Source organism: Lipotes vexillifer, unplaced genomic scaffold (assembly GCF_000442215.2).
Source record: "Lipotes vexillifer unplaced genomic scaffold, Lipotes_vexillifer_v1.1 scaffold600, whole genome shotgun sequence".
NCBI classification, from domain to species: Eukaryota; Metazoa; Chordata; class Mammalia; order Artiodactyla; family Lipotidae; genus Lipotes; species Lipotes vexillifer.
In genome coordinates this window covers 487,862-510,603 of record NW_006781985.1, presented here as the reverse complement: position 1 = coordinate 510,603, position 22,742 = coordinate 487,862, and the positions used below count along the sequence as shown (strand labels likewise).

General features: G+C 45.1%; 1 protein-coding gene across 2 annotated transcripts in view; it reads left to right on the top strand.

The window, feature by feature from the left end:
* Nucleotides 1-22,742, top strand: part of SLCO3A1 (solute carrier organic anion transporter family member 3A1) — a 321,290-nt gene that overhangs the window by 603 nt on the left and 297,945 nt on the right. The window lies entirely within an intron of this gene.

The window sequence follows — 22,742 nt, the reverse complement described above, 5'->3', positions numbered from 1 at the left end:
CCCGGGTTGGAGAGGCAGCGGGCAGGTGGGCGTGAAACCATCCCTCTCCCGCCAAAGCACAGCCAGAGGGTGAGTTCAGGAGCCCCCCTGCAGAGGAAAGCATCGCGGTTTTCAGGTAACCGGCACATGGAAAGAAAAGCCCGTTAGCCTCTTGCGTCCTCGACTCTGCATTCCATCCTCCGGGAGAACAAATCCATTATGCATCATTTTCTCCGGTAGCTTTCTCCATCCACCAATTACGGAGGGATTTAACAGTTTAGAGTAAAATGCGCCGGAGTGTGGCCCTGATCCGAGCCGGGGCTGCAGGGGGAATATTCCCACTCCGTATCCGTTAGCCATCTCTCAGCGTCTGGGATAAAGTTACAATACCTGGAGAGCAGCTGTGAGTTTGTGTAGTTTTTGCTACCCACTCTTAGACCTCAGTTCCCCACCGTGGTCTCTCGTTCCCAAGGGGGTATTGCATCATTGTGCACAAGGTACATCGATTTCATTTGCATTCTGAGGGGGGATTTTAATGTTCAAATGGTTAGGGGTGCATAACATACCAGAGGAAACAGCTTGTAATGACTCAGCAGTCAAATACCTACTTTACCCGCTGTCTCCTGCCCCGCGCAGGTGGTCCCAACTTGGGTTTAAGAGAATGCACTTCCAGACCCACGTACGGTCCTGACTAAGCAGGATTTTTCAGAGTGTATAGTGTTAAGACATTACTTGGCTACTGACCTGAAACTGAAATCAAATGTCATAGATTTTGAGTGTTAGTGAGCAAGTTTGATGGAGATAGAATTGGACAAGGTTTTGGCTGTTGGAGAACTGCATCCTGAGATAGAACCATGCTCTTTCTGATGGTACCGTTAATCCCTTCTTCCTGGCCTTGGGGTGCAGTTAATGAGGGCCAGTCGCTGGGTGCCCTGTACCGTTCATAAACAGCCTCCTAAGAATCAGGACTTGCTGTCAGGGGGAAGTACAACCAGGCTTGGTCTCTCGGTGTGGGATAAAGTCAGTTATGTGGTTACAAGAGAGGGATGTTCAAATTCAGCTCGGTTCCTGGGGTGACAGGTTTACAGGGTTTCTGAAAATCAAATGCATTTTCTTTGCTCCTTGTCAGATGAGAGGCATTTAAATCCCTGTTACTGGCTGCATCCATGACGTGCATGCTGCCGGTGAATCCTGTAGCCAAAAGCACATTTTCATTTCTGTCTAGATTTTTGTTTTATGAAATGCATTTGTAGTTCGAGTACTTAGTTGCAGACAGTACCTGTGGCCTTCGGAGTTTTGGAATTAGGGGATGACCGCGTCTTGCGGGGGGCGGGTGTCCTTGTATCAGAGTGTCCTTGGAGGGTATTTGACCATTCGGAGTTTTGGAATTAGGGGATGACCGTGTCTTGGGGGGGTGGGTCAGTGTATCAGAGTGTCCTTGGAGGGAATTTGACCATTAAAATATTAAAATAGAGACATGTATTACTAAGATGCAAATGCACAGTAATAAAAATACATGTAGGTCTGTACTGTACCATATGCAAAGTATGTGGTAACTAACCTGGGCTGTGTTCATCAACAGCTGTCTCCAGTTTTTAACAGTTTTTGCCTCAAACCAATTTTGTTCAATAGAGTGGATTATTCATGTTCTGTATAATAGTATCTAATGTTGGCAAAATTGAATTTTTTGAAGTATACAGAGTGTTATGGGTTTTGGAATTTGTGGACACAGATTTGGAAGATCACCATTTACAAATAAAAGGTTTTACATCTTAAAAAGAAACCAAACACCATCAGAACTTTTCACACCATGAATGATAAGGCATGGGCTTGGTTTTAGCTTGCAATGATTTAAGGATTTTGGAAAGAAAGGAATCTGGGCTTCGATCAGATGAGTGGCCGAAGCCCCTTTAGAAAGTTAAGAAATAGAGGGCTGGTGGATGTTACAGGCAGGGCTGGCCCCAGGAGATAGGAAGTAGACTCTGATCCCAGAGTGGCTGAGTGGCAGGCAGAGGAGGAATTGAGTCCACCTGGTGGGGATCTCCTGGCATTTCCCACCTGGGCTAATGGAGAGCCTGGTTTGAGGGGTAGGGTAACTGGAGTCAACAGGTGACTGGCAGAAAGCAGATGGAGAGGACAGGCTTAGGAAATTGAATGCATTGTTATTACTTAGAGTGGAGGCATCAGGTGCTCAGGTCTCTGCCTTACTCCTCTGCTCTTGGCTCTCCATTGCCATCTGAACCCCATGAAAATAGTTTGCTTGTCAGGGTTGACTGAATCAGCTTGCCATGGGTTTTGCTCTTTTGGGCCGCTTGGGAATTTTCATCTGTTATTTGGAAGGTAGAATTAAAAGTTTGTTGTTTCTTCAGTGATGTGAGACTTCTTTATGGCTAATTTGAGAATGAAACATTGCAGGATGTTCCCAGGAAAGGCAACTTTCTCCATTCATGGTGGATTTCTTAGGAAACCTGAGAACCTGTGTTTGTAGGCCATCACACACACAAGGTCCATGTGCAAGGTGTGTTATATGAGATCTTTACACTGGCAATCAGCCTGCCCCTCTGAGGAAGCATTTTCAGATACCTGATGAAGGGCACACCTTGGGGCCCTGCCAACACTGCTTACTTTCAGGGAGAGAAGGGAGATTGCAGATTCTCTGCCTCTGACATTACTTCCTATTTGAGTCCCAAGTCCACGTAGTAGCTACCTTATTATTTCGTCTTTCCAGGTGCCATTGTTTTAATATTAGGAGGCTTCATTTCATTGCTCCGTTTTCTTTCTGAAAAGACAGATTACCTAGTGTCTTCGCTGACACTGGTATAAGCTGCCCAACTGCAGAACTGAATTAGAAGTTGCCTGTGATTTGAGAAGCAACTTTGAAAAGCTGAACTCTGTGTGTGTGTGTGTGTGTGTGTGTGTGTGTGTGTCTGTTTTCCCTCAAGAACCCGCCCAAACTCAAGGTAGATCTATATAGGAGAAAGCCACCAATTGTTCAGTTAGGCAGGGGTCCGGCAACTTTTGGCCTGGGTGCTGGGGTGTCCTGGGGAAATACAGAAGGACTTTGATCCTGATGCCTAAACTCGATGATGATGGTAATATAGATAAGGTGACCTGGGTGCAACCTGGGCCAGCTGTGGATTCTGAAATCTCTTACCTTTGCCAGTGTTTTAACTGGAAATCATTTTTCAGATAAGACAACAGTCACAGGGATGGTCTCTTGTAGTCACTTAAACTGCCTTACTGGCTAGGAAATATTTTTTTTTCTGCCTAGGAAGAGGGACCAGGACTTCCCTGGTGGTCCAGTGGGTAAGACTCCATGCTCCCAATGCAGGGGGCCCAGGTTCGAAACCTCGTCAGGGAACTAGATCCCACATGCCTGCTGCAACTAAGAGTTTGCATGCCGCAACTAAGAGCCCACATGCTGCAACTAAAACATGCCACAACGAAGATCCCGTGTGCTGCAATGAAGACCCAGTGCAGCCAAACTAAATAAATAAATAAGTTTTAAAAAAAATAATAAGAGGGACCCATTCAGTTTGATCGTCACTGTGTGCAGAAGAGAGAATGCAATTTAATTTTCCTCTACTCGGATCGTTGCTTCTGGTGGCTCCAGTCTGCCCTGACCTACTTGCAAGGATGCAACACCTGCTTAAGTCTTGGGCTGTTTGGAGAAGTCACAGGCATATGGGAACTGCACAGAGATAAAGTTGTTTTGTGTGCACTTGGTGTTTGGGGGAGACCCACTGAGATATTCCAGGCCATTCACTGAGGGTAGCCTTTCCTATAGAGGTTTGTGTGTGTTCTCAAATGAGTGAGGACTGGAGGTAAGGATGTGTGCAGGAAATTAAGCCCTCGGGCACCTCTGTACTGTTATGGATGAGGCTCAATTGCAAACACATTTGAATTTCCTCAGGATGAAAACTAAAAAAGGCCAGTTTAGTCTCTGGGTGGGGCACACAGGAGGTTCTTATGAACCAGGAATGGGCATGTCCCTATCTTTTTTTTTTTTTGCAGCTTGTTATTAAAATAAAGTTTATTTTTTATTGAAGTATAGTTTCAGGTGTACAGCATAGTGATTCAGTTATACGTATATATGTTATACATACATATATATATTTTTCAGATTTTTTTCCCTTATAGGTATTACAAAATATTGAGTATAGTTGCCTGTGCTGTACAGTAGGTCCTTGTTGTTTATCTATTTTTTATACAGCAGTGTGTATATGTTAAACCCAACTTTCTAATTTATCCCCACCCCACCCCATTTCCCTTTGGTAACCATAAGTTTGTTTTCCATGTCTTTGAGACTGTTTTGTAAATAACTTCATTTGTATCTTTTTTTTTTTTGAAGAGTCCAAGTATAAGCGATATTATATGGTATTTGTCTTTGACTTCCTTCACTCTATTTAGAGTTATGTAAAAATGAAGTCTGAGGTTTTGGTGACAATGTAAGAAGACGAATGACTGACTGTGTCAACAAGGTTCCATCTCACTGCTTTATAGTCACTCTGTTGCTAGGCTTGAGAACATTCAGTGGGCTTGCAATTAATGGCTGAGGTGAAACAGCTGGATTTGTTCTTTTTCTGTTTTTTTCCCTAAAGAAGCATCATTTTGAAGATGTTTTTTGTTTTTCTTTTGCATATCTAATCCAGAAGCAGACAGCTGAGAGACATTTTTAAAGTCCTTGTCAAATTAGTATGATGACTAAGGCAACTGTATTTTCTTTAATCAAATTATTTTACACACTTATGGTTACTCAAAGTGACAAATTCCCTTCCATTTGCATAATTACTATATAGCCCCAGGTAGGAAGAAATAAAATTATCCCGATTTTTTTTTTTTCTTACAGCTTAGTTGAAAATGTTTAGCTAATAATCATTTAGGGGAAAAAAATTGTTTCTGAAAATTCCTTTCAACCAGCTTTGTGTACATACCTCAGTTTCTGTGGAGGTTTCCTCTTGTGTGTTTAGCAGTCGAAGAAATGGAATTAGTTGTGAAGTGAGCAAGGGCTCTTTCCTGAACTGGGTAACTCTCCCCATTTCAGATTTAGATACCTTACAAAAAGGGTGGCCCAGAGGCCTCTCCACAGCGGCCCTGCCTTGCTAATCAACCGTTCAGCATTTAACTCATCTTCTTGCGGGCTGCCTGAATGGTGTTCTCTATGAGGCTGCAAAAGTTTCCTCTAGTTACCAAGGCCACCTGAGCAAGAGGGGCTCTGTGACTCTCTCTTGCGCATCTTATTAAAGCAAGCTTGGGGGTGCTGCCTTGTCCAGGGACCAGGTTCACTTAGTAGACTGGCCAGGCATGAGTAAGTGTAATGTCGCAAAATCAATGAGGATACAGCTGCCTTTCCTATAGAAGTAGGCCTGGGAAAAAGAAAAATATCTGTGAATGTTATTGGCTGGTTGCAGAGAGAAAGCACAAGTTGGCATTGGTTTCAGCGTCTGTGCCAGGCCTCCTACAGAGGCTGTGGGAGCCACAGGGACTCATGCTGAGCTGCCCATGGTCCTTGGATTCTGGGGGTCAGGGCCCGCCAGGTGACTGGGCAGGTGAGTGTGTATGAGGTGCTGAGCCCTTGCTGCGGTGGAGAATTAGATTCTGGACCAGCAGCATTTCTCCAGTACCTTACTTCCAACTTAACAAACACGTTTTTTGTTTGTTTGTTTTGTGGTACGCGGGCCTCTCACTGCTGTGGCCTCTCCCGTCACGGAGCACAGGCTCCGGACGCGGCTCACGGGCCCAGCCGCTCCACGGCATGTGGGATCCTCCCGGACCGGGGCATGACCCCGTGTCCCCTGCATCGGCAGGCGGACTCCCAACCACTGCGCCACCAGGGAAGCCCAACAAACACGTTTAACTTGCACAGATTTAACTGCACAGACCACTGAATAACCATGTTCCTGTGGAGTCAAAATACTTATCACTTTACTCACCTGTATTTTGTCATACAGGTTCCCTATTATATTCTTTGCATTTGTGTGCATTATCTATTTACATACATGTTCTTATAAAGAGTTACATTCACCAAATATAGTATGTTGTCCTTTTGTGGGGGGGGCGGTTAAGGGACATTCAGTGGTAATTGTGATTATATGGTTCCCATGTGGATTTATTTTATTTTATTTTTTAAACTTAAAAAAATTTTTTTTTGGCTGCACCTTGGCGGCATGTGGGATCTTAGTTCCCTGACCAGGGATCGAACCTGAGCCCCCTGCAGTGGGAGCGTGGAGTCTTGACCACTGGACCACCAGGAAAGTCCCCCATGTGGATTTAGAACCCAGTCTACCGGTGAAGAATCGTCACCTGTATTTTATTCCCTCTCAGAAATGCCGTTGGTAACTTGTAGGCCAGGACGATAGCATCCTTGTTCTTTTAATTTAGTTTTGCTTTCTGTTTCTCTATCTGCAAAATAGATGATACACAGGAAGAAAAGGGGAATCAGTGACTTCGGTTCATAGGATAAGTGAATTGATGTGGTTCTAAGACACTTGTATTTGATATGATCTAAGTGCTTAGGTGTTTATCTGAGATACAGTATTGCTTAATGATTGGAGCTCTAAGTTAATGGTTAAATTTCCCAGGTGGAGAACAGCAAGCACCCATGGCAGCTGTGACTTATTAGATGAGCATCAGAAGACCCAGGGTTCATTCCTGTGTCCTCCTCTTGCCGGCTCTCTGAGCTTGGGCTGATTACTTAACCTCTCTGTGCCTTGGTATTTAATTTTAAAACTCACAGTTTTCCTGTGAGGGTTAACTGAGTCGGTACATCTAAAGCACTTTGATACTCACATGTGGTGAGTACTCGATAAATACTAGCTATTATTATTAATAACAATAACATGGTGATACATATTTACATAAGAACTATGTAGCCCCAACCAATGAGAAATAAAATTATTTCCATCAAGCTTTGGTCTTGGTTTAGTGAATTGTACAGTCAAATCGTTTGCCGTGCACTTTGTCTGGGAGGTCAAAAGTTTTTAAAAGCAAGAAGTACTAATAAATAAGTTGCTAATTCTGTTTGTTCCCTGGTTATAAATACAGCAATCCATTTCATCTTAGAGATGTTATAAAAATTACCAGTCACGTGGGAGAGGAGCCCACTCTAGTAATAATTCTGCTGACCATTTACAGTCAGTGGGTACTTTGAGGTGGGTAGAGAAGGGACACAGCACACAGACGGCTGGGAGGACAGGTGTGCTGATGCTTCTCTTTGGGAGGCCCTCAGGATCTTTGCTGTGGTCTGTGGCCACAGGGTGGAGAAGACTGGGTAGGTCCTCTAGCTTTGTAGGCAGCTGAGAGGCAGGGAAGAGAGAGTTGGACGTAGAGTCAGAAAGACCTAGGTTTGAGCCTGGACCTGTTCCTTACGTGCTTCCGATGACTTGACTTACCTGAGCCTTAGTATTCTTATTGGAAAAATGAGGATGCTGATAGAGCCTGTCTTATATAGATGGTTGAGAGATTTAAATACAAGGACACGTGAAAGAGTGCTGCTCATAGGGTGCAGTGTTCAATAGTTGCCTTAACAATAATGGCATAACCCTACTGGTTGACCTTGGCATAGCAGACGTCCCTTCCAGGGACCTGAGGATTTGGGGTATTGTGTGTGGCCTGGGCTCTGTTTCCTAAGTTGGAGATCTGCTTCTCTGGATGAAAAGTGGCCACTTCAAGGCAGCCTGGGGTGTCAGGAGGGGGCCCGGGGGACATACGTCGTGGATGTATGCTACTCTCCAGGCAGCCTTGTTTAAGATGTGTGACCTCAGAGCTCAGCCCTGGTTGCAGGGAAGGGCTCAGGTCCCGCGCAGCACCCACTGCCTTCACCTTAGTCCTCTTGCAGTTCTAAGCAGAGCTCAGACGCGCAGTTGTGGGCAGTTCCCTGATCTTGGTCCTTTTTGGTTTCTCAGAAGCAGAGCGAGCTCTCAACACAGTCTTGCTGCCCATTCTGCGGATTCGTCCGTCTCAGCTTAGGGCTTGTAGGGATTGTTTAGGAGGATATACCTTCTGCACGCGCCACTCTCCCCCCATCAGTGGTTCGAGAAGCATCTTTCCTTCCCCAGCCTGGTGAGTGCAGTCCTTGGGAAGGATAGGGCATGAACTGGGCCCTTCTCAGTCCGTCAAGCTGCAGTGTGTATTTTAGGTGAGTTCTTAGGTTCGCATTCAAATGCCACAGGCTTCACAAGAGAGAACATGCACACTGAGGACCCCAATTACCAAACCCTGGTGGCTCTGTGTTGACCTCACTGAGGAAGGAACCTGTCTGCTTCTTAAAGCACTGAACTTTCTGCGGCCACAGCTGTGGAGTGAGCGAGCACGGGGAGCTTCTTTCTGGGTGTTTCGTGACAACATGTAGAGTGGAAATGGCCCACTGGATGTGGGCAGAATCTCCGCCATTGGCTCTTTCTTTCAGTTCTTCTTTGTGGCTGAGTCGAGCCCTTCTGAAAAGGGAAGCCCTTTCTGACGGACTGTTTAGTTGCTTGTTCTTTAGTGGAAATGATGGTAACCAACCCAGCTATTTCTTAAATGACTGGACATTCCTCTCCAAGCGGGGAAGAGTTATTTCACTAAGCTAGGAGAGCTGGACATTAGAATTTTTCTGGACTTAAAACAAGAGTCTCATGTATCCCTTCCAGTCAACACTCATCAGAAATACTTAAAAGCAGAAGGCAACATAGGTTGCTGTAAGCCCTACTGTATGAAGGGGGGGCAGGGGAGAGGTGTGAGCCCCCTCTTCCCCTTTGCCTTCATGATTTCCACCATAAATTCCCTGGCAATGGCTCTTTAAGTACCTGCTTCTTCTGGGGATGTCATATCCCACATGGCATCTTAAGTTACCTGGTAACAGGATCAGAGGGTACTGACTATAATGAGGGGGTCTTATTTCCTTAGGGTTGGCTTCGGTTGAAATCTTTGTCGTGAGCCTCAGACTGTGGCCTCAGACCCATCCAAGCAGGCAGTGGGTGTGACTGTTGCATCACTAGGATGTGGCAGAAGGTCTAAGCTCTAGGCAGTAGTGTGAGTCCATTCAAAAGCCTGGAGTATGCCACTGGCTCTTCTGTCTGTGCATCTGTCTGTCCATCTGTCTATCCATCCACACTCCCTGTGGGGGTTCTGTACTATGTGCAGATTCTAATTTGCCTGGCAGGTTGCCCTTTGAGATGGGTGTCTGGATAATGAACTTGGCTGTCCAGGTAACCCTTGAAACCTCTTCTTGGTAGGTCTAAAGCCTGTTGTGGCTGTCACTTCCTAGCCATCTAAGCTCTGGGCTCTGTAGTGTTAGCAGAAATAGGAAGTTGAGCAGGCTTTCGACAAACAGTCCTGGTGAACGTAATGGAATAATATAGAGTAGAATAGCCAATTCCTTCCTACATCACTGTTCACACGACCACAGGAAGCCGAGGAAGGTAGAAATGGACACTTTCACCTCCGTTTCTGCACTTGCAAGGTTGGTGTAGGGAAAACAGTGTCAAATGGTGTTTTTCAGTTAAAGACGATTGTAAAATGTTCTTGCAAATGGTTACTGTCTTTCCTTTCTCCTCCACCTTTGGAAAATGTTTATGTGAAATAGGCAGCCTCCTTCTAATTGTTGGCTTTGCCCCCCTCCCCCTTCTGGCTGCAGTTCTCCCATCCTCAGCTGATTAGAATGAGAAATTACCACCTTGAATATAAGCAAGTTGAAATTGGAAAGCTGCCCTCTAACTGATTATGTAAGCTTGAAAATACTGTACCTGAAATCTCATGTTTAAGAATTCCCTTAATGAAGATAAAAATCTCAAAGCAGCATGGACGCACCTGTTTTCATTATGTAAGATTCAATTACTGTGGTGCAACCTGTAAAGTAAAGAATAGTGTTGATTAGTTCATATCTCCGTTGGCTTTTTGGGTCAGAGAATTGTTTGAAATACACCCACAGAGCCACATAGAGCTTAACCCCCTGGAAGTTGGCCGCCACTGCTTCAGCACCAGCACCCCCTTCTCTCCAGGGGTGCACAGGCTCAGCCTAGGTCTGTGGTCACCGGTCACTGCAACTCTCAAGGTTGTAGAGGGCAGGCGTCCGTTAAGGTTGGCTTTAGAGATTGCTCATGCCAATCAGTGGGACGTCCAGGAAAATTGCTGTTAACCGTGATGAGCTTTATCCTTTGGCCATTTCATTTCCTGAAGTGCTGCCCTGATGGGACTTGGGATGTCCTTTGTCTCGTTTTGCATAACTGGCATGTGTTTCAACATGGCACATCATGCCATCCTCTTCTCAAAGCCATACATGTGTGGGGTGCCCAGCACAACATGCTACATGGTCCATTTCAGATTTCCAGTCTCCTGAATTATAGACAAGGAGCTTTTTTTCTGGCCATGGTATGCACTGGGGGGAAAGGACTTAAAGAGAATGAGACCAGTTGAAATAGCTATAGAAGAGCTTCAAACAGACCTCTCTTGCAAAAAATTTAGGACAAGACTCATGATGGATTACGCGGCATGTTTGTTGCCTCCCCAGTGCTGGTAGATACTATGTTTGTTACGAGGCTTAATGTGCTAACAACGGGTTTTTCAGCCAGCCCAAGGGAGGATATCTTTTGGAAACAAAAAGAGATAAATTAGTGCCTTCCCTTTACCTTTGCCAATCCGTGGAGATGCGTATAAATAGATCAAAAAGTCCTGGAGCAGTTTTGCAGCTTTGCAGCCTGCAGTTGATGAGAGCAAATGGGGAGGTCTGCCTTGCTGCAGCCAGGCTCAGAGTGGCATGTGCAGCCAGCAGCACTTGGGCCAAATCCAAAGGCAGCCCGTGGAACTTGTAAAATGCACAAGTGGGATTGGCCTGCATTGGGACTCCCTTTCTTACGTCTTACTAAAGATTACATTGTGGAAGCTCTATGCTTGTTACTTTCATCTTCAGCGAAATCACGGCACAGAACTAAGTAACTTACCTAAATGTGCTCCAGAGCTGCCCACATTAGCCAGCAGGTGTGATCAGGTAAACAGGACGAGTTTTATTTTTGGAAATAATGATTAGAAACATATATAAATAAAAATAATGTTTTGGTGAGTGCTGGGAAAAAAATCACTCATTTCTCTCACTGCCTTTTAAAACATCTTTCCTTTTTTTTTTTTTTTTTTAATAGATGCAGTGTTTCCTGGTAGGAAACACTATCCTTAATCTAGTGAACAGATGAAAATATATGTGTTTATATTTATCTGTCTTCTGATACTTTGAATTTCATTGGGGAATGCTTTTGTTACCTAAAAATAATAGTACCAAGGCAGCAATTAAAAATAACCCCAGGGCTCCTGGCACCCAAGACCATCAGGGAGATGATTCCACGTGACAAATGAAACACTTTAGATCCCCCTCCCCTGACAAAAGAAAGCTGAGCGTTCTTGCGTTGAGGTCTGTTGCCTTTGTGGTTGCCTTTCTCTTTGTGCCAGCTGAGCTGTGGGGGTCAGGCTGGTCAGCTCAACTCTGTCGCCTCCTGGTTGCTCATTAACTTTATTCCTGCCTCCGCCTGCTGGCCCCTGACCCCAACAGTGCCACGCTTCACCAACCCTGGCAGGATGTCACAGCCAGATCTGCGAGACCCCTGTGAGGGTGTGCTTCCGGAAGTCCAAACCCAGACCACTGCTGAGTGGAACTCTATGCCAGGCTTTTGCCATGGGCACTGTTTTTTTGTTTGTTTGTTTTGGCCGTGCCCCGTGGCATGTGGGATCTTAGTTCCCTGACCAGAGATTGAACCCGTGCTCCCTGCATTGGAAGCGCAGAGTCTTAACCACTGGACCGCCAGGGAAGTCCCCCACAGGCACTGTTAATACCCTTCTTCCAGCTCCTCCTTTGCTGTCTTCCCACCATCCTTATTCAGTGGAAAAGGCAGTTGAGCCCTTGCCTCTTACAGGCCCTAACTATCCAATCCCATCCTTCACCACGGACTGCGTGCTAATTCTTGCTGTCCTGGACCAGTTCTGAGCTTATTATATCATATTTAAGAATGGAAGTGGGGGGAGTTGGCCCTTCCTATTTATTTAAACCTTTTCCTAGGTGGGGTTCATAGGGCAGTAGAGTCATTCTCGAACATTTTCAGTATCTCTAATGTTAGACCAAAATCGGGTTATATTTTCTCCCTCAGATATATAGAGATGTGACGTGTGTAAAGAGAAGGTGACTTTCACAGTAATCCTTGGGTTGGGAGCTGGACTTGGACCTGGAGGTGGGAAGATAGATGAATGTAAATGTGTTTCTCTGGGTGTTTCTGAAGGAAGAAACTGGGTGTGTTAGTCTGCGGCTGCCATGACAAATCACCACAAAGTGGGTGGCTTCAAACAACACATTTCTTTTCTCACAGTCCTGGAGGCCTGAGTCTGAAATCAAGGTGTCGGCAGGACCACACTTCCTCTGAGGCTCTGGGCAGAATTCTTTCTTGCTTCGTCCGAGCTTCTGCTTCTGGAGGCAGCCCTAGATCCTCGGTGTTTCTTAGCTTGCAGCTGCACCCCTCTAGTATGTGACTCTGAGGTCACATGGCATTTTGCCTCTGTGTGTATCTCTCCTCCTCTTATAAGGTAGTAGTTAATGAGGGCACCACCCTGATGACCTCATCTGACCTTAAATACCTCTGCTAAGACTTTGTTTCCAAATAAGGTCACATTCACAGATCCCAGGAGTTAGGTCTTCACCATGGCTTTTTGAGGGACACATTCAACCCATTATGCCAGGGAATAAAAAGAGCAAAGGACCCTAAAACAGTCTGAGAGTACAAAGGACAAAAAGAAAGAAAAAGACAAACTCTGCCCTCTTTAGAGTTTGGGATTGGGTAAGAGGATTATGGGATATTGGTTGGAGAGTTATTCTAACCGGGAAGCCCTGTCTTTGAAGAAATACTGCCCTGTGACAATCCTTTCTTCCTTCTGTAAGAAGATAACCATGTTTCTCTCCACGGGGGTGGGGGGTCGGCCCTAAGGTCCGGTATACATGGGATGGAGGAACAGGTTAGACGGCACCTCAAGGAAACAATCAGACAAATCTGGAAAGCAGTGTGTGTAGAATACCCTTCCACCAGGCTGGCCTGAGCTCTTTTGAGGGGGTGGGGGTGGGGGGTGGGGGGTGGTGTGGCTTACGGGAGTGGACCTGATTGGGTTAATGGGTAGCTTTGAACAAGTCCTTTCCCTATTCCGGGCATAGCGAATGCAGGGGTTGGATTAGACGATCATTTGATTAAGGGCAACGCATGTTTAAAAAAGCCTAGAAATACATGCGGGTGAGTACTGTGTATGGATGTGGTGTGTGGGTGCATTTGTGTGCAGTCCATCTCCCCTGTCTCTTACACCCGGGCCTGCTTCACAGGAACCAGGCCTGGTAAAATGGCCAGCTGGCCCCGTCTCCTCCCTGAAGCCCCATCCGATTCGGTGAGGGTGAAAGACACTTTATGGCTGCGCCAGCCAGTCTCAGATTTGGCCAGGTCCGCGTTCTAAGAGGACCAGACATCTGGCTTCTCATCTCATTCATCTCTGTGTTTTTTGGATGGAGGTGGGAGCTGCCTGATTCTCGGCATTTCTCAGCACACGCTCCTTTTTAAAGACTTCAGCTTGGTTTCTGCCAAACTAATTAACTTGGACAACTTCCTTAAGTGCTGTAAGCAATATAGAGTCGAGTAAGGCGTGTTCTTGGCCCTCATGGCGTTTATACATCCTAGTGGGGGAGATGGTGTGTTTATAATGTTTTCATTAATCACTCATTCGTTAGACTGTTTCAGGTCCCGGGCCAGGCAGTGGCTCGGCCCTCTTGGAGCCTTGAAGCTAGTGCAGCAGTGTTAACACAGGGCGGTGTGATCTCTGACCATAGAAGCAAACCGTTGGTGTCAAGGTGGGAGGTGGTGTTGGACGTAGGTCTGGGTGGCTGAGGAGAATGTTTATGGTTGCAGATGGAAAATCATTTTCTCGATCTTGGTCAGGGTAGATCTAAGGGAACGAGAGGTTAGGGTTAGTGTTGAAAGAGTCTGGCTGGGGAGAGCCCTTGGACATGGGATGGGGTTGGGAAGCTTCTGATGGAGAAGGGGCAGGCTGGGAACACGGGGCCACAGCCACATACTAGGGCATGTCAGGTCTGGCACCGGGGAGTCTCAGCTCCAGCCAGCAGTGCGGGGGCCGTTGGTATCTCTCTTGGCCGGGCTTCCATCCTTCCCCCAACCACCCAGCTTTGTAGTAGTGCCTGAAAATGCTGCTTGAAGCCAGACTTTCAGCATGTGGAGGCAAGCCATATCAGGCCATCCTCAGACTCAGCCAGGAGCAGGCATGGCTGCATTGCATGACGGAGCCAAGGGGCTGAGGGATGCTGCTGGTCCTGGAATGCTGCGCTCACCAGGATGGGGGCAGTAGAGGAGGGGGAGCTGTAGCATCCATACACAATGGCACCTCTGTATTCAACCTCTCTTTTGAGTTATCTCCAAATGAGATTTCTGCAAGATGAGCCAACATTAGGAAAGGTCCTATCCTATTTGACTTTTTAAAGAGAAAACACACTCTAGCTTGGCCTTGGATGTATCAGTTCTGGATAACTTTAAAGCTGGTAACAGAACAAACTGTGTTCACACACAGGAAATGTCTCCAAACAAAAAGTGGGCGTACAGTTTTCAGTTTAAAAATTGGATGGAGGCCATTCAAACTTCCCCTCCTGTTCTCCTTGAGAAGAACTTGGCAGGCAGCAGGGCGGGGGCACTCGTCCTCAGAGTAGTCATGAGGGTCCAGAGAGAAGATATCCGAGGACCAGAGCTGGCTACTGGGATGAAGCCCCGATAACGTCGGGGCTGAGAGGCAGGTGGAGGATTTACTGAGCTCTTTACCCTTCAGCTTCAAAGGCTGTGTAGAGGGTGTGTGGAGTCTGGCCAGAATGTCTCCCTGGCCTGTTGGCCCACACCTGTTGCTGCACATGGCTGGTTCAAGCACTGGCTGAGAGCCCTGTGTGGCCACATCACCCGGTTTACCATTAACTTGAACTTAAAGTTCATGCTTGTGGCTTTTTTTCTTAATATAAAGACATTACTCTCTTACTTATTACACAAGGAATACTTGTGTTGAAAATTTGGAAAATACAGGTAATTATAGGTACATTAAACAGAGAAGAAGAAACATCATCCATAATGCCACGACATGGAGATGCACTGTCGACTTTTTGGGGGGTATCCTTTCAGTCTCTCTGGGTCCACTGACCCGCATTCTTTCCTGGCTTTGAGGGTGTAGTAATGAACATACCTACTTCAAACGAGCTTGAGAATGCTGAATGAGGTAATCCATTCAAAGTGGTAAGCCTGAGCCTCTCCACAGTATATTACTCTCGTTATTATTAGTTATAATAAAATCAGATCACACTACACATTCTGTTTGGAGCCTGCTCTTTCCCCTAAACCATGGTGACCACTTTCTGTAACATTAGATGTTCTTCTCTGGGGTCCTGGTTTTAAAGGAAAATGACCTTACGGTAACTAGACTTATATCATGACCATTTTGAAATGTGTAGAACATCGAATCACTGTGTTGTACACTGGGAACTAATGCAGTGTTGTAGTTCAATTATACTTTAAAAACAAACTCATAGAAAAAGAGATCAGATTTGTGGTTACCAGAGGCGGGGATGGGGGAGGGGGAAATGGATGAAGACAGTCAAATGGCTCAAACTTCCAGTTATAAGATAAATGAGTACTAGGGATGTAAAGTACAGCATGATAAATGTAGTTAACGCTGCTGTGTGTTACACATGAAAGTTGTTTACAGAGTAAATCCTAAGAGTTCTCATCACAAGGTCATCATTTCACGACGTTCTGTAAGTCAAATCATTGTGCTGTACACCTTACACTTATACAATGTTGTATGTCAATTATATCTCAATAAAACTGGAGGAAACATTTTTAAAATTATTTTTATTTATTTATTTATTTTTGCAGTACGCGGGCCCCTCACTGTTGTGGCCTCTACCGTTGCGGAGCACAGGCTCCAGAGGCGTGGGCTCAGCGGCCATGGCTCACGGGCCCAGCCGCTCCGCGGCACGTGGGGTCTTCCCGGACCGGGCCACGAACCCGCGTCCCCTGCATCGGCAGGCGGACTCTCAACCACCGCGCCACCAGGGAAGCCTGGAAACATTTTTTTAAAAGAGAATAGCAAAGAAAACTTCTGTTACTGTTTTTGTAAAAACAATATATATTCATTATGAAGAATTTTAAAATGAAGAAAAGTTCAGATAAAAATATTTTAAGCAATTCCAAATCCTACCTTTCAGAAATAATCACGACTGATTTGGGGTTTGGGAGTAATCATCACACTTTCCTTTCTGCTTTCTCTCCTCCCCAGTTAAGAATCAATTGGGTGGTAGACATAACACCCAGCTACAGGGGTATAAAAATAGCATCTTGGGGTTTATATGGAAACATTTGGAGTTTGGGTTGGAAAACTCAGTTTATGGACAGATTCAGACTTCTCACGACTTTACTCCAAGTCAGAATGACAGACTGTTTGTCCCTGTAGGGGCACACCTGCTCAGCTTTGCTCGAGGAGGAGGCAAGAATGTATGTCCTGAAGGAGACATTCACAGAAGAAGAGGAAGAGGTCGGGGCAAGCTTGCCAGGTTTCTTTCTCAGTCTTACTGATTTGATAAGTCACTCCATCCCTCTTTGGGGAGGACTGAATGAGGAAGTCAGAAGAGCAGATGTTTTTTTTCTCTGTTACTTCCAGAAGGTAGAGGTTCCTGTAGTATGGATTAAGGTATGAATTCTGGGAGGAGGAAAGAGTAATTCCCCCTCATCATTAGCAGCATACCACTGCAGCGTTCTTCTGTTCTTCCCTGGAAAAATGTCTCGCTGGCTGGCTGGATATACTTTGTAAAATATATGTTCTTAAAATGCAAAGTTTAATTTCAGTCGAATTTAACAGAAGATTTAATTAAAACTTGAAAGAGGTCACTGTCTTCTGCTCTTGAGTGTTGCTGTAGAAGAGTCTAAGGTCAGTCTAAGTTTTCCTCCTTTATAGGTTATTTGCTTATAGATGAGACGCCTGAGTAATTCTTTCTTAATATTAGACATGTAACGTAAACGCAGTATGTGTTACTGGTGCATAATGTGTGCCGTATTTTTGTGGAGCTTGATGTTTTCATTCGGTCAACAGAGTCAATTCTTTATTAATCTCAGGGGATTTTTCTTAATATTGCCTTTTGAACACTTACTTGGTTCTGTACGGTGAGTTCTCTACTATAAGGATGCCAGTTATCTGTATGTTGGATTGTCTTTGTACTCCTTAGTTATTTGTTTTGCTTTGATTATTTTAATCCCTTATTTTAGTCCCTTATGCACTGTGTTTATTTCTAGCTTTCCTCTAGTCAGTAAATTGGTTTGAAGCCATCTTTTCTTAGTTCCATATAGATTTTATTTTATATATTACTTTCTCGTGTTTATTTCTTTGGTTTGCACTCTTGTTCTTTTTGTTTGCTTGTTTGTTAATGTTGCCTTTGAGTTCTCAGTTTATTGAACTCATTAAGTTCTGTGTCTCAAAGATCTTTTGGGGGGAATCCTCCTCTTCTTGGCTTATGTTTTCTTTTAGGCTGAACACTTTGTCTTTGATACAGGGCTTCATTTTTTCCTTGCCTTCAAGAGTCTGTGTTTACAGCTGCTGTGCCTTTTTGTTTGCTTTTTTCCACTTTGTTCTTGCCTGAGTGAGTCTGCCCAGAGCTTTGTTGTTCTGGGTGTGAGTGATTTCTCAATTTGAAGCTTCTCTTTTCTTCCCCCTGACTGCCAAGTTAGAGTTTGAAAAACTCTTCTGTTTTTTTGTTTCTGTTCATGCTTTCTGTAGCCTGAAGACATACAGGCAAACAGGGTAGCTGAGCTATAGCAGGTGGTGTACAGGGTGCTGACTGGTCATGGCCAGAAGATGTGGGCTTGCTGGCTTTTGCTCCTGGGATCTTTTAAAGGTCCTTTTAAGTGGGTTCAGTCTTCCTGTGTGGGGGCACTCACTGCGTCACCATAGGCAGTATTTTGTGGCCTGGATTTCCCTACATACCCCTGGAGCCTTCACTTCCTTCTAGCAGGGACAGTCAGCTTTGTGGTTCATGGCTCCTCTTCATCGTTTCCTCCCCAGTGAGAAAAAGAGGAATATACAGTTACCTATCAGGGTGCTTTTCTTCAGATTGGTGATACTAATGAAAACTCTCAGAAATTTAATTTAGTCACTGGCTCATCTTCCTGAGGGTGGTAGCTACAGAGTTATGAGGCTTGCTACACTCTATCATTCTGGTCTGCTCTAGAGTCTTCCTTTACTTTCCTTGGCAGGCAGTATTTGAGTTTATGACACTGGGGTGTGCTCATTTTCTTATTTATTTTTTGACTGGTGATTATTTTATTTCTTTTTTTTTTTAACAATAAAATTATTTATTTATTTATTTTTGGCTGTGTTGGGTCTTTGTTGCTGCATGCGGGCTTTCTTTAGTTGCGGTGAGTGGGGGCTACTCTTTGTTGTGGTGCGCGGGCTTCTCATTGCAGTGGCTTCTCTTGTTGCAGAGCACAGGCTCTAGGCGTGCGGGCTTCAGTATTTGTGGCACTCAGGCTTCAGTAGTTGTGGCTCACAGGATCTAGAGCGCAGGCTCAGTAGTTGTGGTGCACGAGCTTAGTTGCTCCGTGGCATGTGGGATCTTCCCGGACCAGGGCTTGAACCCATGTCTCCTGCATTGGCAGGCGGATTCTTAACCACTGCGCCACCAGGGAAGCCCCGGTTATTTTATTTATGGTTTAACTTTTTTTTTTTTTTTTTTTTTTTTTTTTGGTTAAGTTTTGGAAGAGTGAGATTTTGTGTGGAAGTTTGTACCATTTTAATTGGGAAGCATCTCGCTTCATTTTCAAAGACTGCATGATATTCCACTGTATTTCATTCTGTTTTATCCCCGTTATTTCTGTGTTGCAGGTCTTTTACAGCTTTGTTTTGCTGCTATAAATCCAGATTTCTCATGACTTTTCTGTTTTGCTTTTCAAACTGTGAAATGGGGTGAGGAGATTAAAGGGGATGGTCACTGAGTGGAGGGCAACAGGCATTTTTAGGGGGTCTTATGCATGCCAGGAAGTGTGTACATGGTCTGATCTGACTCTCACGACACCCCTGTGTGGTAAATACCATTATTTCTACTTTACAACCAAGGAAACTAGGGCTCAGAGGAGTTGAATGACTTGCCCAAGGGGACACAAGGAGTGTTTGATCCTGGGTCTCTCAGTTTCCCTTTGCTCTAAAAGCCCTTCTCTTTCCTCAGACGGCACCTCAAAAAAATCACCGCTGAATCAAGTGCTTAAGTGTGTTTGATGTTTTGCTATCGTTTTAACACATTACTCCTTGTGAGAGAACACTGCTGTTCCTCTTTTTAAAATTTTTTAACTGAGGAAAAAGGTCATGAAGGTTGAGCATGACTTCACTGAGCCAGAGAACCATGTTATCTGTCCTTCCCTTCCCCTTGAGTGCAGAATGGCCTTTGCAGGTGATTCTGGAAATGAACTGTCCTCCATTCCAGAGCCAGTCACAGGGCCCCTGCTCCCAGCATGTTACCACCTGCGTGCTCAGCTCTTGACTGCATTCTCACTCCAAACAGCCAGCCACTCGAAAACAAGGGCCATTATGTAATAATTCTGCCATAACAACACCTACAAGATTACAGACAGCTCCCTGCCAGTGGGAACAGACACTCTAATTAATGTTCACTTCTTCCACAGATAGACATTTTTCAAAACCTTGGTACAAAATTACACGTGCCTTGTTCAAAAAGTATTCCATAGGACCTACCGAGAATAGACTGATATTTATTGAAAGTGTCGTGGTTGGGGAATCATTTATTTACCGGGGTCTTGGTTTTATCATCGATACCAAAAATGGGTACAAGGCCACTGTCTCACTTGTGTGGAATGTTTAGTGGGTTACAAAGTGTTGTCATGGTTTATGTCATTTAAACCTTATAGTAGCCCTGGGAGATAGGTGGGCATTTTTACCCCACCTTTATTTTTAATTCTATATTATAAATTCTCAAGCAAAACAAAAATAGAAGTTATAGTACAATGAACACACCCATGCACTCACACCTAGGATTGAACAGTTGTTAACATTTGGCATATTTACTTCATCTGTTCACACACATATATGTACACACACAAGGATATGCATGTACCTTTTTAATAACTTTAAACTATAGAAATGAAGACACTTCACACCTGAGTACTTTATGCCTCTCCATAAAGTATGATCATTTCCCTGTAAAACCACAACCCTATTATCACTCCTAATAAATTAGCTATTTCCTAATTTCAACTCATACCTGCTACATTATCAGATTTCTCCAGATTTTTCCAAATAGCTCCACTGGCATTGCTAGCTCTATCCCTAGCTCAATCTCTAGAGCCCTCTATCTCTTTTTAAAACAGCCACAAACCAATGAAAGATCTTGCATTTCACTTGTTCTAGGACTTTCGGTTTCTCTTTTTTTTCCAATTCTTTTTACTGTGGTAAAATACACGTAGCGTGAAACTTACCGTCTTTAACACTCTTAAGTGTACAGTTCAGTGACGGAGTACATGTATATTGTTGGGTAAACATTACCACTATCCATCTCCAGAGCTCTTTTCACCTTGAAAAACTGAAACTCTGAACCCATTAAACAATAACTCTATTCCCTTCTCCTCATAGCTCCTGGCAACCCCTGTTCTACTTTCTGTCTCTGTGATTTGACTTCTCTAGATATCCCATGTAAATGGAATTATGCAGCATTTGTTCTTTTGTCTCTGGATTATTTCCCTTAACATAATGTCTTAAGGTTCATCCATGTTGTCCCATGTTTCAGAACTTCCTTTCTTTTAAAAGCTGGAATAATATTCCATTGTCAGTATATACTTGCTTGTTCATTCTTCTGTTGATGGACACTTGGGTAGCTTCTGCAGTTCAGCTATTGTGAATAATGCTGCAATCAACAGAAGTGTACAACTTTCAGTCTCTTGTAACCTAGGATAATTCCCCCACTTTTGCTACTGATGTTGACTTTTCAAAGAGGTTGTTGACTCTTTGAAGAGGTCGTCATTATCTAGAACCTTCTCCAGAATGTTCTCTATTCAGAATTTGTCTAGTTATTTCCTTGTGGTTTGACCTAACTTGTCCTCTCATTGGATGCTAGTGTTTTCTTGACTAGATTTGCATTTTGCTTATGTTAGGTCACTAGTAAGGCACTCTTTTAAGTACTTCGTATTAAAATGTCTGGTTGACCCCTGTTCATCATGCTCAGGTTGACTGCTGTGTTGAGATGGGTAGTAACAGCCAGACCTCTCCAAGTGAAAGGCATGTCCTCTCCCTTGAAGCTGGTAAGTAATCTCTGCCAGCAGTGTCGTAACAGATGAGGCTATTGCCAAAACTCTGAGTGCCATACTTGACACACATTATCTCATTTAGTCCTTCACTGTTATCCCTGTTTTACAACTCAGTGTTGGGGACGCTAGTTACACTTCTGCTGTGAAGACACTTTTCAGGCCTCTGCCCTTCCTACTGATACTTTCCTTTCCTCTTACTGCTCCCACCCACGGTGGGTCATGGTCTTTTCCCCAGGCTGGCTGGCTGGCATGATGTGGGCACTGTCCGCCCAGTTTATAGATCCCCGGATAAGAGCTTGGCTCTGGAACGAGCCTGCCTGGATTCCATCCCCAGCTCCACCCCTCAGGCATGACTCTGGGTTGGTTTTTCACACTTTGGATCTCAGTGTCCTCGTCTGTAACTTGGAGACGATAAAAGTACCCACCTCAGAGGGTTCTCGTGAGCGTGAATGGAGTTATCACATGCAAAAGGCTAAGTACGGTGCCTGGCGCATGTGCTCAGTGAATCTCAGCCTCATTCTCTCCGTCACCCCTTCATGGGTCCCTGAAGACAGTTGTCAGGCCCTCTTTGCCTTGAGGGTTTTGTGGTCAGCACTGTGGAGAAACGCTGGGTGGGTTGGCTAAAAATCAGCAGTAGAGTAGTGACGGCGGTCCTAGAGCAGGGCCTGCAAACGGCGGCCCGCTGGTCAAATCCAGCCTGCAGGCTGGCTTTGTAAGTCACGTGTTTTTGGAACACAGGCATACAAGTTCATATACACATTCTTTTTTTTTTTTTGGAAACAATTCTTTCTTTCTTTCTTTCTTTCTTTGGCTGCGTTGGGTCTTTGTTGCTGTGTGTGGGCTTCCTCTAGTTGCAGCGAGCGAGGGCTACTCTTTGTTGCGGTGCGCAGGCTTCTCATTGCGGTGGCTTCTCTCGTTGCAGAGCACGGGCTCTAGGTGTGCAGGCTTCAGTAGTTGTGGCTTGTGGGCTCTAGGGCTCAGGCTCAGTAGTTGTGGCGCACGAGCTTAGTTGCTCCGTAGCGTGTGGGATCCTCCTGCACCAGGGCTTGAACCCATGTCCCCTGCATTGGCAGGCGGATTCTCAACCCCTGCGCCACCAGGGAAGTCCCTCATGTACGCATTCTTGTCTGCACCTACTTCTGTGCTCCAGCAACAGAGTGGAGTAGTTATGGCAGAGACCACGTGACCTGCAAAGCCTAAACTAGGTGCCATCTGGTCTCTTCCAGGATGCGTTTGCTGGCCCCTGCTGTAAAAACATAAAGAGTCCTTAGAGCTGTGGTCTCTGATCTGGGGGTCCCAGCTCCCCCAGATGAGATGCTGCCTCCTGAACCCCCGCCTTCAGCTTTCACTCTGGCCATGACCTTTCCCATTGTTCCCAGGCTTTTGGACCCAGAGCCTGAGGCTGGCTCTGTCTGGGCAGGC